At 38.9% G+C, this 13,390-nt stretch overlaps 1 protein-coding gene across 4 annotated transcripts in view; it reads left to right on the forward strand.

Annotated features, from left to right (window-relative positions):
- Positions 1–7,273: 7,273 nt before the first annotated feature.
- The window catches only part of znf512b (zinc finger protein 512B), a 165,725-nt gene continuing 159,608 nt past the window's right edge, over positions 7,274–13,390 (forward strand). For all 4 annotated transcript variants that reach the window (XM_053686208.1, XM_053686210.1, XM_017487264.3 and 1 more), the window contains exon 1: positions 7,274–7,413. The gene's annotated coding sequence lies outside the window, so the exon portion shown is untranslated. The remainder of the gene's footprint in view (positions 7,414–13,390) is intronic.

Genomic DNA, 13,390 nt, shown 5'->3' on the forward strand with positions numbered 1-13,390 from the left:
ATACATAACACACAGAGAGAGTTGTGACTTTACACCAGTCTTCTCAATTGATTTTGGTTTCAGGACAACAAGTGCACTCACTGTCTCTGGACAGACTCCCTTAGTATAACACAAACAAATAAGGTGTTAAAAGTATTCTGGGAACACTTTGCAAAAAGGTTCTATACAATAACATTAGAAAATGCATTTAAGCATCATGAAATAACAATGAACAATAATTGTTAACAGTTTTTATTAATCTTGGTTGATGTCCATTTATAACTTTCTACTTAATAATTTACCCTCTTGTTTATTATTAGTCCACAAAGCTTTCATATTAGCATATACAGTGTTTGTTTACTTATTTGTAAGTGTTACTGGTGATCTTACCAAATGCAGACAGTTAAAAAGACAATATACTCGCCTGTGTCCTTGGACGATGCCATCTCTGTGGCTCACTTGTGCAGGCCAGAGTAAACTGACTGTAGATTAAGACTGTAAATTAAGATGCACATAGTGGGCCGTCTGATACATAAAAGCTGTCATAGTTACACAACCCTTTACCAGCTGCACAGCTACACATATAGGCAGAAACACAAACATCATCATCTGACTCATATGTCATCTGTTTGAAAAGACAACAGTTTAGCTAGGGAATTGTAATTCTGTGCTGTCAGCTAAATGTTAAATGAAAACTGTAAACTGCAGTAAAAGCAAGATATAGTGATAGTCTGCAACCGCAGAAGGAAAGAAAAAGGTCATAACTTCAAGACAGAAAAAGAAAACTTGTGAAACTAAAGGAAAAGGGAAATCCAAAAGGAAAAAACTGCAACCGCAGTTCTTTTAACTAAAACGGAATGACTTGCTATCAGAACAATGATAGCTAATCTGATGAACTCAGAAGCCATATATTACATATAACCTCAAGTCTGTGTCATTTTTCCTCATCGATCGATAACACCTAGCTCTCACTATCACCTTGCAATCAACAACATTTGAGACTGAACACATACAAAATTGTTAGCATCCATACTGCTGCAAATGCTAGCGCCAGCTAGTTGTCAGCTTATCTTGATAATTGTATACAAATTCCTCAACGAAGAATTTATAGCTCAGCCTTGATTCATTAGTTGTAGAGTGCTATCCAACAATTCGGTTAACATCCTCGAACCTGAGTCATGGCCGGGTCGAGAGAGTAGTAGTGAAGAATCTCTCCATGTTTACTCTGCATAGAACAACGTAGTTCATGCCAAGGCGGAAATAACGTTACTTCATGGTGACGTAGATTCCAATTTGTGTGAAAAGGGCTTATATTCAGTTATAGTCATAGTGCCACCTACTGGCAACAGGAAGCGACATATTTTACACTGATCTATTCCGAACAACATAAAAATATGCCAGCAAATTCTAAACATGCGAGCAACATGGTAATTCATGCTAGCATCATGCTAAATCATTAAAGCAACATGGTAATTCATGCTAATAATGTGGTAAACAATGCTAGCAACATGCTAAAACATGCTAGCAACATCCTAAATCATGGTAGCTACATCCTAAAACATGCTAACACATGATAAATGATGCTAGCAACATACTAAAACATGCTAATTCATGTTAACCGTGTGATAAAAGATGCTAATTCATGTTAGCAATGTGCTAAATCATGCTAGCCACATGCTAATTCATGCTAGCAATTTGCTCAATCATGGTAGCAATGTGCTAAATAATGCTAGCAACGTGCTAAAACATGCTGGCAATGTGCTAAATCATGCTAGCAACATGGGAAAACATGCTAGCTCATGGTAACATCATGCTAAATCATGTTAACAACATAGGAATCCATGCTAGCAACATGCTAAATCATGCTAGCAATGTGCTAAAACATGCTAGCAACATACGAAATCATGCTAGCATCAAGCTAGCAACATGCTAACTCATGCTAGCAATGTGCTAAAACATGATAGCAACATGCTAAAACTTGCTGAATCATACTAACATCATGCTAAAACATGTTAGCAATGTGTTAAATCACTGTAGCAACATGCTAATTCATGTAGCAACATGGTAAAACATGCTAGGAAAAAGCCAAATCATGCTACCAACATGATAAAGCATGCTAGCAACATGCTAGCAACGTTCTAAATTATGATAGCATCATGCTAGCAACATGCTAAAACATGCTAGCAAAATGCTACATCATGCTAGCAACATGCTAGCAACGTTCTAAATTATTCTAGCATTATGCTAAATCATGCTAGCAACATTCTAAATCAAGTTAGCAATGTGCTAAATCATGCCATTAAAATGCTAATTCATGCTAGCAAAGTGCTAAATAATGCTAGCAACATGCTAAATCATGCTAGCAATATGCTAAATCATGCTGGCATCATCTTTTTGTATTCTCTACTGACTACAACAGTCAAATCTTGCCCATTGGCAAAGTGTGGTTGACCGTTACTTGTGAGAATGAACTATGAAAATTAAAATCTGTGGTTATAGTGCCACTTAGCTGTCAAGTGCAGCAAATGCATATTACTGCCGCAACTGCAGTGGTACCCGCGGTGCCACAAAACTATTCTGGGTGAGTACCATCTGTATCTGTTGCTGGCTGCTTTAGTCAGGTGATCTGTCTAGAAAGTCTGTAGAAGCTTTACTCCTTGGCTTGACTTTGCATCTGACAAACTCCTCCAGTGTGTACCAAACCAGCTCAAATGGGTTGAGATCTGGTGATCTGCAGACAAATAAACAATAAACAAATAAGAGTTCGAATCATTTGACTTGCTCACACTTGATAAATGAGTTCACCTAAATAGGCTACCCAAGAAAGACAGACAGATGAGAAACATACTCGGCGGGTGTTTTCACCAATATTTAAACTCTGAATATTTCTAGCAGACAGCTCATCGTCCTCATTCAGTATATCATCAAGTGCTTGTAGTGCTACATGATAAACAAACATGCACAGAGTTGTATACATATAAGCTGGATTGAGAAATACCCGAACATGTTCATTTTCAGTACAGTTCTTTTTTTCAGTTAGAGGAGTCTACTGCTTTATCATGCTGTTGAAGATGCATACACCTGACTACAACAGGAAACCCCTGATGTTAGGAAGTGTCTGGCTCTCCACATAGACCTGATTTGCCTTCTGTAATAGCACATCAGTTTTACGCTGCTATTGGAAAACTATCAATAGCACATGTCACTTTTACTCTGCCATTCCAATAATTCAATAGCACTCCACTTTTACTCTGCCATTGTAATAATAGCACATCACTTTACTCTGTTATTGTATGTCACTGTCTCATTTATAATCACATCACAGCATCATCTCAGCCTTATGTGCAAATATGTGTTTGTTCATGTCAATAAGTGTTCGTACTGTCTGTGTTTAAATTTGAGCCTCGTCACAAGCATTTCAATGCCCAGTGTACCCAGTGTAACTGTGAAAATGACAAATAAATGACTCTTGACGCTTGTCACTAATCTCAGGAGAAATCTTCATCATGGCACAATGTCTGGTAGAAAGTCTTGTAAAAAACAAGCTCCAAGAGTAGGACTGTTGCCATCTTGGACTCCAGTTTTCTTGTCCCTCACCAGAGCAGATCCAAATGATGCGGAGTGTGGGATGGCTGGATTGATATGGTTGCTTGCCGTTCCATCCCATTTTATGAAAGCAGTGGTATAAAGAGTGGGCATTGACCACCAATTTGGATGGTTCAAGGGGCAAATCTGCATTGCCCATGAACCTAAGGCACTTTACCTTGAAGACCATTTTCCAGAGGTTCCCCCACATGACCGATGCTGACAGAAAGAGCATCAAAGACAGAGTCAACGAATTCTTATGCTCCCCAAGGAACACTGTTGCCCACAGGTGCCTGCTGAAAATATTAAAGCTGAAAGTCGACATTTCAATCACATATTGATTGCTTCATTTCAAATCCATTGTGGTGGTGTACAGAGGCAAAATTATGAAAATGATGTCACTGTCCAAATACTTACAGACCTGTATATGTATATATATATTAGAGATTCACCTATAATATATTTCTCAGCCGATACTGTTGAATGATTATTCAGAGTGATATCGGCCGATACCAGTAGTTCAGCCTCTTATGCCTTCTTTTAAATTAATAATAACTTATACCACAATTCTGAAGGAAATGCAAATAAAAACTTTATTCTCTCCATTTCAACAAGTTGTTTCACTGTAACTGGTCTCATAAACAGAAAACACATTACACTAATTAACATTAACACATTAACTAAATTCAGAAGATTAAAGTAAGATTTCTTAACTTATTGAATGTTATTAATTCATATTAACATTGACTGAATTCAAAAAACCTCCTGTTAGGCTCACATTCACTCACCACAAACAAAAGCATTTCTACTTCATCATTGTATAATAATATAATATAAACTTATATATTAACTATATTAAATATATATTAACATTAACTGGATATGAAATACACTACTCCACAAATATATTTTTTTGTGCAATATATACTTTTTTGTCAACTCATCTTCATTTAAATCTTTAAACGGTGTACTGGCCCTTTAATTCAGCACGAGCATCACGGCAAAAAATAAATAAAAAGTTTGACTCTACGCCGAAACTCCTGCTTCTCTGCTGCTCACTTCCGTTGTAAAATTTTAGTAGTGCAGAGCTTATAGCTTATACAAATCGAGACTCCATGCGGAAGCAGTTGCAGATGAATGTCTTTGTTTACAACGAGAACTTAACAAACAGGGATCGCGGTCTAAGCTGGAAAAGCTATAATCGAGATACTAAACATGAGACTAGGTTCAAAGCATGGAACAAACACATGGCACAAAAACACGACCACTAGCATCCATCACATATACTTTCCGTCTATACATTTAATACTGTGCGAAGTGCACAGGGCTTAAGTAACACACATAATCAAACCTGAACGTAAACAGCTGGAATTAATCAAGACACACTCTCGCAAATCCGCCAATAACGATACAGGGTGGAGACAGCACAGCAACCAAAATAAGTGCACGTGTCCACAGTAAACAAAGTTCCTATCGTCCATGCGCACTCACAGCGAATACACGCGCGTGCCCTCCGGGTCTCCGTGCACGTGGCGCGCCGCAGCACCATCTGCAGGGGAGATCGTGACATACAGAGCTTACAAACTGCAGTTTGGTCATCATTACACACAATAGACATCTTCTTTAAACACAGCACGATGGCCGATAGCGTGAAAAATTGCCTGATAATCAGTATCGGCCGATGCATCGATGCATCTCTAATATATATATATATATATATATATATATATATATATATATATATATATATATATATATATATATATATATAAGAGAGGGGTGTATGTGTGTATGTGTATATATATATATATATATATATATATATATATATATATATATATATATATATATATATATTTGACATAGGTATAGATACACAAACAGTAGGGGAAATAAGTATTGGACATTTTTTTCAGTAAATATATTTCCAATAAGGCTATTCACATGAAATTTTCACTAGACATCAGTCCTAACTCAAGCAATCTGCAAATATAAAGGATTCACAACATTAAAATCCATAAATAAAGTTATGTGTAATAAAGTGATATGACACAGCAAAAAAGTATTGAACACGCTTAGGAAAAGCAGTTCTCCAAGGCAAGGTAAGGCAAGGATCCAGCTGAAATCCATAAGTAATTAAACCCCCCTATCTGGGCAAATTAATATCAGTTGGATTAGTAAATTGATGGTCTATAAAAAGGCTCTCATTACCAAGGTGTCACACAAGAAACATCTCATGATGGGTAAAAGCAAAGAGCTCTCCCAAGACCTTCGGAACCTTATTGTTGCAAAACATATTGATGGAATCAGATACAGACGTATTTCAAAACTTCTGAATCTTCCAGTTGGCACCATTGGGACCATTATCCGCAAGTAGAAGTAACATCTCTCCATCATCAACTGGCCACGCACAGGAGCTCCTCGCAAGATTTCTGACCAGGGAGCCAGAACAATAGGCAGAAGAGTAGCCCAAGAGCCAAGGACCACTTGGAAAGAGCTCCAGAAACACTTGGAGGCAGCAGGTACCATAGTCACAGAGAAAACAATAGGCAATGCCCTCCACTGCTCACGCTCACCACTCAAGACTCCATTACTTAAGAAAAGGCATGTCGAAGCTCGTTTAAAGATTACTACAACTCATTTGGACAGCCTATGAAATACTGGGAGAGTGTAGTCTGGTCAGACAAGAGCAAAATTGAACTTTTTGGCTGTCATACTACACACCATGTTTGGAGACGAAATGGCACTGCACATAACCTAAAAACACTATACCAACATTGAAGTTTAGGGGTGGAAGCATCATGGTGTGGGGCTGTTTTTCATCGCATGGTACTGGCAGACTTCATATAATCGAAGGAACGATGACTGAAGCCCTTTATCAGGAGATTTTTGAGAAGAATCTGCTGCCATCCACCAGGAGATGAGACATGGGTGGACCTTCCAGCAGGAAAACAATCCAAAACATACAGCAAAGGATATACTCTATTAGTTTCACAGAAAAAAATCATGGTGTTAGAATGGCCCAGTCAATCACCTGACTTGAATCCAATTGAACAAGATTGAAAGACAATATGTTTAGAAGAATTTGCCAAAATCACATCTGAATACTACAGCCAATTAGTTTCTTCATGCAGGAAGTGTCTTGAAGCTGTCATTACAAACAAAGGCTTCTCCAATAAGTATTAAATAAATTTCAGTTAGCATGTTCAATACTTTTTTTTCCTGTATCATTCCACTTTATTACACATAACTTTATTTATGGACTTTAATGTTGTGAATTCTTTATATTTCAAGATTTCCTGAGTTAATTCTGATGTCTGGTGAAAATTTCATGTGAATATCTTCATTGGAAATACATTTACTAAAAAAAGTTGACTCGTCCAATACTCATTTCCCCAGTGTGTATATGTGTGTGTGTGTGTGTGTGTGTGTATATATATATATATATATATATATATATATATATATATATATATATATATATATATATATATATATTTGTGTGTGTCTGCAGACCTCCGCAAGATAACCAGTATAACCAGATTATGTTGCTGTAGGCAGCTAGCTGGTCACACATTAGCCTAGCCCTTTTCGTCATGAGCAGACGGAATTACGTCAAGCCGCATCAAACGCCACCATTAAGGGCAGGTTTTTGTTATGCAGAAACACGATTTTAAAAAATCTCCACACAATACGACCGAATAGTAATAACGCGAGACTTTGTAAGTTACCTCCAGTTTTGTAGTTTCAACTGCCAAAAGGTGGAGCGGATAGACGGGTGAGCCAGCAGCTGTACGGTAGGCACGAACAGTACGCCAAGAGAATTCCCGTAGAAAATCAGGCAAAGAGGTAAGGAAGCGCACACGGCTCGTTTTCCATTGTGTGCCATCGCTTTAAGGTATTTTTCCCTCGCCAGCACTCTCGCAGATGCCAAAAATTAACAATAAATCCTCGTTTCATGTTTGACTTTCGCCACAGCGCGAGCTTTTTTGTCTCTACTCATCCGACGTATACGCCATTTTGCTTCACTGTCTATAAAAAGCTCCTTGTATTGTTCTGTTTTCCTTTTAAGTGTTAGACGCGTCTGTTGAGCCTTTTTTTTGGGGGGGGGGGGGGGGGGGGGTTAAGGGGTGGGGGGTGAAGAGGGACCTCTCCATTTACATGATAAGAGAAACGTAAGGGCCATAAAGTGATTGCATTCTGGTCGGTTAACTTGCATTTTCTTTTCCGCATCTCTCTCATCTTACTTCGTCGCCGCTGCTCATTATTTTATTCATGGTTAACGGTAACCCAGAGATGAAACCCCCGCACCCTTACTTACTTACTTACATACACACACACGCACGCACGCATGCACACACAGGCGACAGGGATCACTATATTTAACATTGCAGGATAACGCTGATTTAAAAAAAATGAAAGCAGGGTAAATCATGTCATATCTTGTTCCACAATTAATGTGATATAGTAACCAACAAAGTGAAATACAAATAGAAGTGCTTTAGGAACAAATGACAATACCCTGCTTGTGTACCTTTAAGAAGTGCCTATGTCATACACGTAATGTATTGCATATGACGTCACCTGCAGATGACGAAACGGCGGGAATAGGGCAACACAGATGAAGAGGCTGGATCCAACTCTGTTATATTATTATTTTATTTATAAGTAACACACCTTAGTGCCTCCATATGTTTTCTTATTCATGCATGAAGGGAACATTAGTAGCTGTGAGACCTGATCTATGTAGCTAATAAATGAACCATTTGGAATATTGCCAATCAAGTGAACCCAGCTTGTTGTTGTCTGCCACGTGCTACAAACCCTGCCACCTAAGGGCTGACACTAGCTGCATTTACGTGGACAACAATAATCCACTCTTAATCCGATTAAGACCATACTTTGGTTAAGAAACTACCATGTAAACAGCAATTTTTACTTACCTTAATCTTATTAAGGTCATAATCGAATTAAGCCCTAATCGAATTAAGACAGGTGGAGTACTTCTGTTTTAGTCGCATTATGGACGTGTATTACAGACATGTAAACACCTTAATCACATTATGAGCGTCGTGAGAGTTTTCACCGCATTTTGCGACAGGACACCATCACACACGGCAGTTTTACGTTTTACGGCGAACAAGAGACTTCGGCCGCGTCCCAAACCGCATACTTTCCTACTATAGGCCTGTAGTGGGGAAAAATACATGTATCTCGGCTACTATATAGACAGTAATTACGCGGTTTGAGATGTAGCCCACGGCTTCAAGCAGTTGTCTATTAGCGCGTATAGTATGAAAAATAATTAACTGTACTTAAAGTGTTGGTAAAAAAAAAAAACAACACCCAAAACTGTATACGGTACCATAACGTAGAGAAACTGTATGTTGATACGTGAAATTCTGGAGGGACGTCGGACGGCGTGCCGCGGTGACGTAATGACGTGGGCTGTTAATCTAATTATGTTCTAAAACATGTAAAACGGGTACGTGACTGGAGTATTCTAAAAGCGACGTATGTAAAGACCATAATCACATTATTATCTTAATCAGAGTAAGGTCAATAATTATATTACTGCTGTCCATGTAAACGTAGTCACTGTCTGGGTCCAAGCATGTTTAGAACCAAGCATATTTAAGCCACATTACAGTTGGTGGCTAAACATTTAGAAAAGGTGTCCAATTAAAGAAAATTGTCCAATCTACCACATCATTGTTGGCTCCCTGCCATTGTTGAGCCTTAGCTCATTGAAACAAAGTGGAATTGGACCCATGCAGGAACAAAATTTTTGTTTTCTATTGACTGGATTTTCATGTGAAGCTGAACATTGCAGCAGATTTAGGCCTGAACTGAACAATTGAATGCATTTGTGGATAAACTGAACTTCCCACCGGATTTTCAGGTAAAACAAAAACTCTAAAATGAAGATCTGAGTATACGGAATGGACTGATTTTTTCCTCAGGATTATTAAGTGAACTGTATAGCACAGTACATAATGCAGGGTTCACAGGAATAAAATATATTTTTATATATAATCTTGGGTCATTGCTGTTGCTACTGATATTTGTGATATTTGATAGTACCACTGCATTTTCATACTGTTTTGTGGGATTTTCTCTGCTAATGTTACACTCTAAAAAAACACTGGGTTAAAAACAACCCAAATTGGGTTATTTTTAGCCCAACGGCTGAGTAAATATAGGACAGAAACATTTAAAACATACAAAAAACTGAGCAACCAACTTACGATCAAGTGGGCATTACAAACAAGTAAGCCAAAGCTAACAAAGATAGAGGTGCATTTAATGTCATGTAAACTGGACTGTTATTACAGGGTTATTGCACAAACCTATAAAACTTTGAAAGAAATACCAGTAGGACGGTAACCTAAATAATATGTTAAAAATCTAAATATTTTAAATAAAATAAAATAAAACGTGGCTGGTGACATGCCTTTTTTCCGCACATAGCCGACATACAGTGTATCCGGAAAGTATTCACAGCACTTCACTTTTTCCACATTTTGTTATGTAACAGCCTTATTCCAAAATTGATTAAATTCATTATTTTCCTCAAAATTCTACAAACAATAACCCATAATGACAATGTGAAAGAAGTTTGTTTGAAATCTTTGCAAATTTATTAAAAATAAAAAACCAAAGAGCACATGTAGATAAGTATTCACAGCCTTTGCTCAATACTTTCTTGAAGCACCTTTGGCACCAATAACAGCCTCAGGTCTTTTGAGTATGATGCTACAAGCTTGACACACCTATTTTTGGGCAGTTTCTCCCATTCTTCTTTGCAGGACCTCTCAAGCTCCGTCGAGTTGGATGGGGAGCGTCGGTGCACAACCATTTCCAGAACTCTCCAGAGATGTTCAATCGGGTTCAAGTCTGGGCTCTGGCTGGGCCGCTCAAAGACATTCACAGAGTTGCCCTCTAGCCATCCCTTTGTTATCTTGGCTGTGTGCTTAGGGTCGTTGTCCTGTTGGAAGATGAACCTTCAGCCCAGTCTGAGGTCCAGAGCTCTCTGGAGCAGGTTTTCATCAAGCATGTCTCTGTACATTGCTGCATTCATCTTTCCCTCGATCCTGACTAGTCTCCCAGTTCCTGTCGCTGAAAAACATCCCCACACCATGATGCTTCCACCACCATGCTTCACTGTAGTTATGGTATTAGTCAGGTGATGACTGGTGCATTGTTTCCTCCAGAAATGACGCTTGCCATTCAGGCCAAAGACTTCAATCTTGGTTTCATCATGGTTTGAGAGTCCTTCAGGTGCCTTTTGTCAAGCTCCAGGTCTGCTGTCATGTGCCTTTTACTGAGGAGTGGCTTCCGTCTGGCCACTCTACCATACAGGCCTGATTGGTGGAGTGCTGCAGAGATGGTTGTTCTTCTGGAAGGTTCTCCTCTGTCCACAGAGACATGCTGGAGCTCTGTCAGAGTGACCATCGGGTTTTTGGTCACCTCCCTGACTAAGGCCTTTCTCCCCCGATCGATCAGTTTGGCCGGGCGGCCAGCTCTAGGAAGAGTCCTGCTGGTTCCAGACTTCTTCCATTTACGGATGATGGAGGCCACTGTGCTCATTGGGACCTTCAATGCTGCAGAAATGTTTCTGTACCCTTCCCCAGATCTGTGCCTCCATACAATCCTGTCTCGGAGGTCTAAAGACAATTCCTTGGACTTCATGGCTTGGTTTGTGCTTATATGCATTGTTAACTGTGGGACCTTATATAGACAGGTGTGTGCCTTTCCAAATCATGTCCAATCAACTGAATTTACCACAGGTGGACTGCAATCAAGTTGGTTGAAACATCTCAAGGATGATCAGTGGAAACAGGACGCACCTGAGCTCAATTTTGAGTGTCAAGGCAAAGGCTGTGAATACTTATGTACATGTGCTTTTTTTTGTTTTTTATTTTTAATAAATTCGCCAAGATTTCAAACAAACTTCTTTCACATTGTCATTATGGGGTATTGTTTGTAGAATTTTGAGAAAAATAATTAATGTAATACATTTTGGAATAAGGCTGTTACATAACAAAATGTTTAAAAAGTGAAGCGCTGTGAATACGTTCTGGTTGCACTGTATGGCTTCATCCAAATATATTGGTTCACCCCTCTCGTTAGGCACGAATCCGAACTGTTCCCAGATCGCCGATGTAACATTTGGTTTCCCAAAAAGATCCATTGCAGTAATAGAACCCGAAGAGAAATAGCAGAATTCTAACTTGATTTTGCCGCAATCACATAAACCCGCGCCAAAATAACAGACAATAGCATATGAGGTTTGATTATGATTACGTAATTTGTGTATTAACATAAAATCTCCCTCTATATGGTAGGCTATAAATTCAAATTAATATTGCAAATGTTATTACATTATATATATACAAAACCTTGTACTTTGTACTTTTCATAGTGCCCACTCAAGCAGAAATATTAACAATGCGTGTGATGTGGCACTCCACCACCATGGTGGCAAACTACCACTGCGGTGGTGCGGTTTTAATGGCCACTGTCACAGCCCTAGTTAGTACATTTAACACGGTGTGTTAGTACATTTCCACACAAAAATAACACAGACATGTGTTGTTTACACGGTTTTCCCTACAATTATCCTAAAATGCAGTTCGTATACTAAAATTCTACTAAAATGCTCACAAAACAAACAGTTGCATGAAATTCAGGTGACATTTATCCATCCATCCATTTTCTGTACCGCTTATCCTTACTTGGTCACGGGGAACCTGGAGCCTATCTCATGGGGCAGGGGACACCATGGACAGGGTGTGATATTTATTAAAATCATTAAAACATTTGACAGATGTAATAATTGTAGTTGATACAATTCTTACAGTTCTCCCTGCCATCTGGGAAGACAGGAGTCCCACTCCCTTCCATTTGAAAAGCTGTAAAACATCAAAAAGAGTGTTGATTAGTTGTTAGCTACAAAATATGGACAAATGCCTTTGGGCTTTAACTGAGAAATTGCGTTACAGAATCCTAAACTGTGTAATTTTGGAAATGTGACCTCCACTCTCATGATAAACAAAATGTCGCTGTAGACTCACCCGGATATTTATTTTCCGGCCTTTAGTACCTACTGCCAATTTTTTTGCACAACCTAATTAAGTCAACCAACATTACAAAGATAGTGGAAAGCATTACAACCTAAACCCCATCCTCTCTTTTTGTCACATTAACCTTGTCAAGAACTTTCTCAACATTACTGATCTAGATAAGTTCCGTTAGCCACTGACTGTCTGTACCTGTTAACCAGCATTAACATTCACAGAATACATTAAGAAACATGGCCCTAACCCATCCTACTAATGCTAATTACCACAGCTTGCCTTGTCCAAAACACTTGCTAAATGTAGATAAGATAAACCCACTCACTGTATTACATCATGGTGAATAGCTGTAATGTTAGGTTATCGTTAACTCTCAAGAAGGGAATGGGAATGTCTAACATTACCATGAGCTGTATGCTAAAGTAATGTTATCAGCTCAAGTGAGCATCCAGGTTAGCATCACTCATCCCTACTGTGATTAGTGACAGCATCCAGCTAGCTAACCCTAACTCGGAACCTCAGATAATAAGCAGACCTTGAGAATTATAAAATAACCTCAGTCCATATTTCACAGCCAACATACAACCCCAACTGCGAAAAAGACATGTTCCTGTCTGAGGTCGACGAGGCAACCTCCCACGCCAAGTTCCTGTCTGAGGGCGACGAGGCAGCCTCCCACGCCAAGTTCCAGCTAAAGGTCGACGAGTGGACCTCCCTAGCCTAGTTCCTGTCCGAGGTGAAAGAGC

The sequence above is a fragment of the Ictalurus punctatus genome, chromosome 15, assembly GCF_001660625.3.
Source record: "Ictalurus punctatus breed USDA103 chromosome 15, Coco_2.0, whole genome shotgun sequence".
Lineage (NCBI taxonomy): Eukaryota > Metazoa > Chordata > Actinopteri > Siluriformes > Ictaluridae > Ictalurus > Ictalurus punctatus.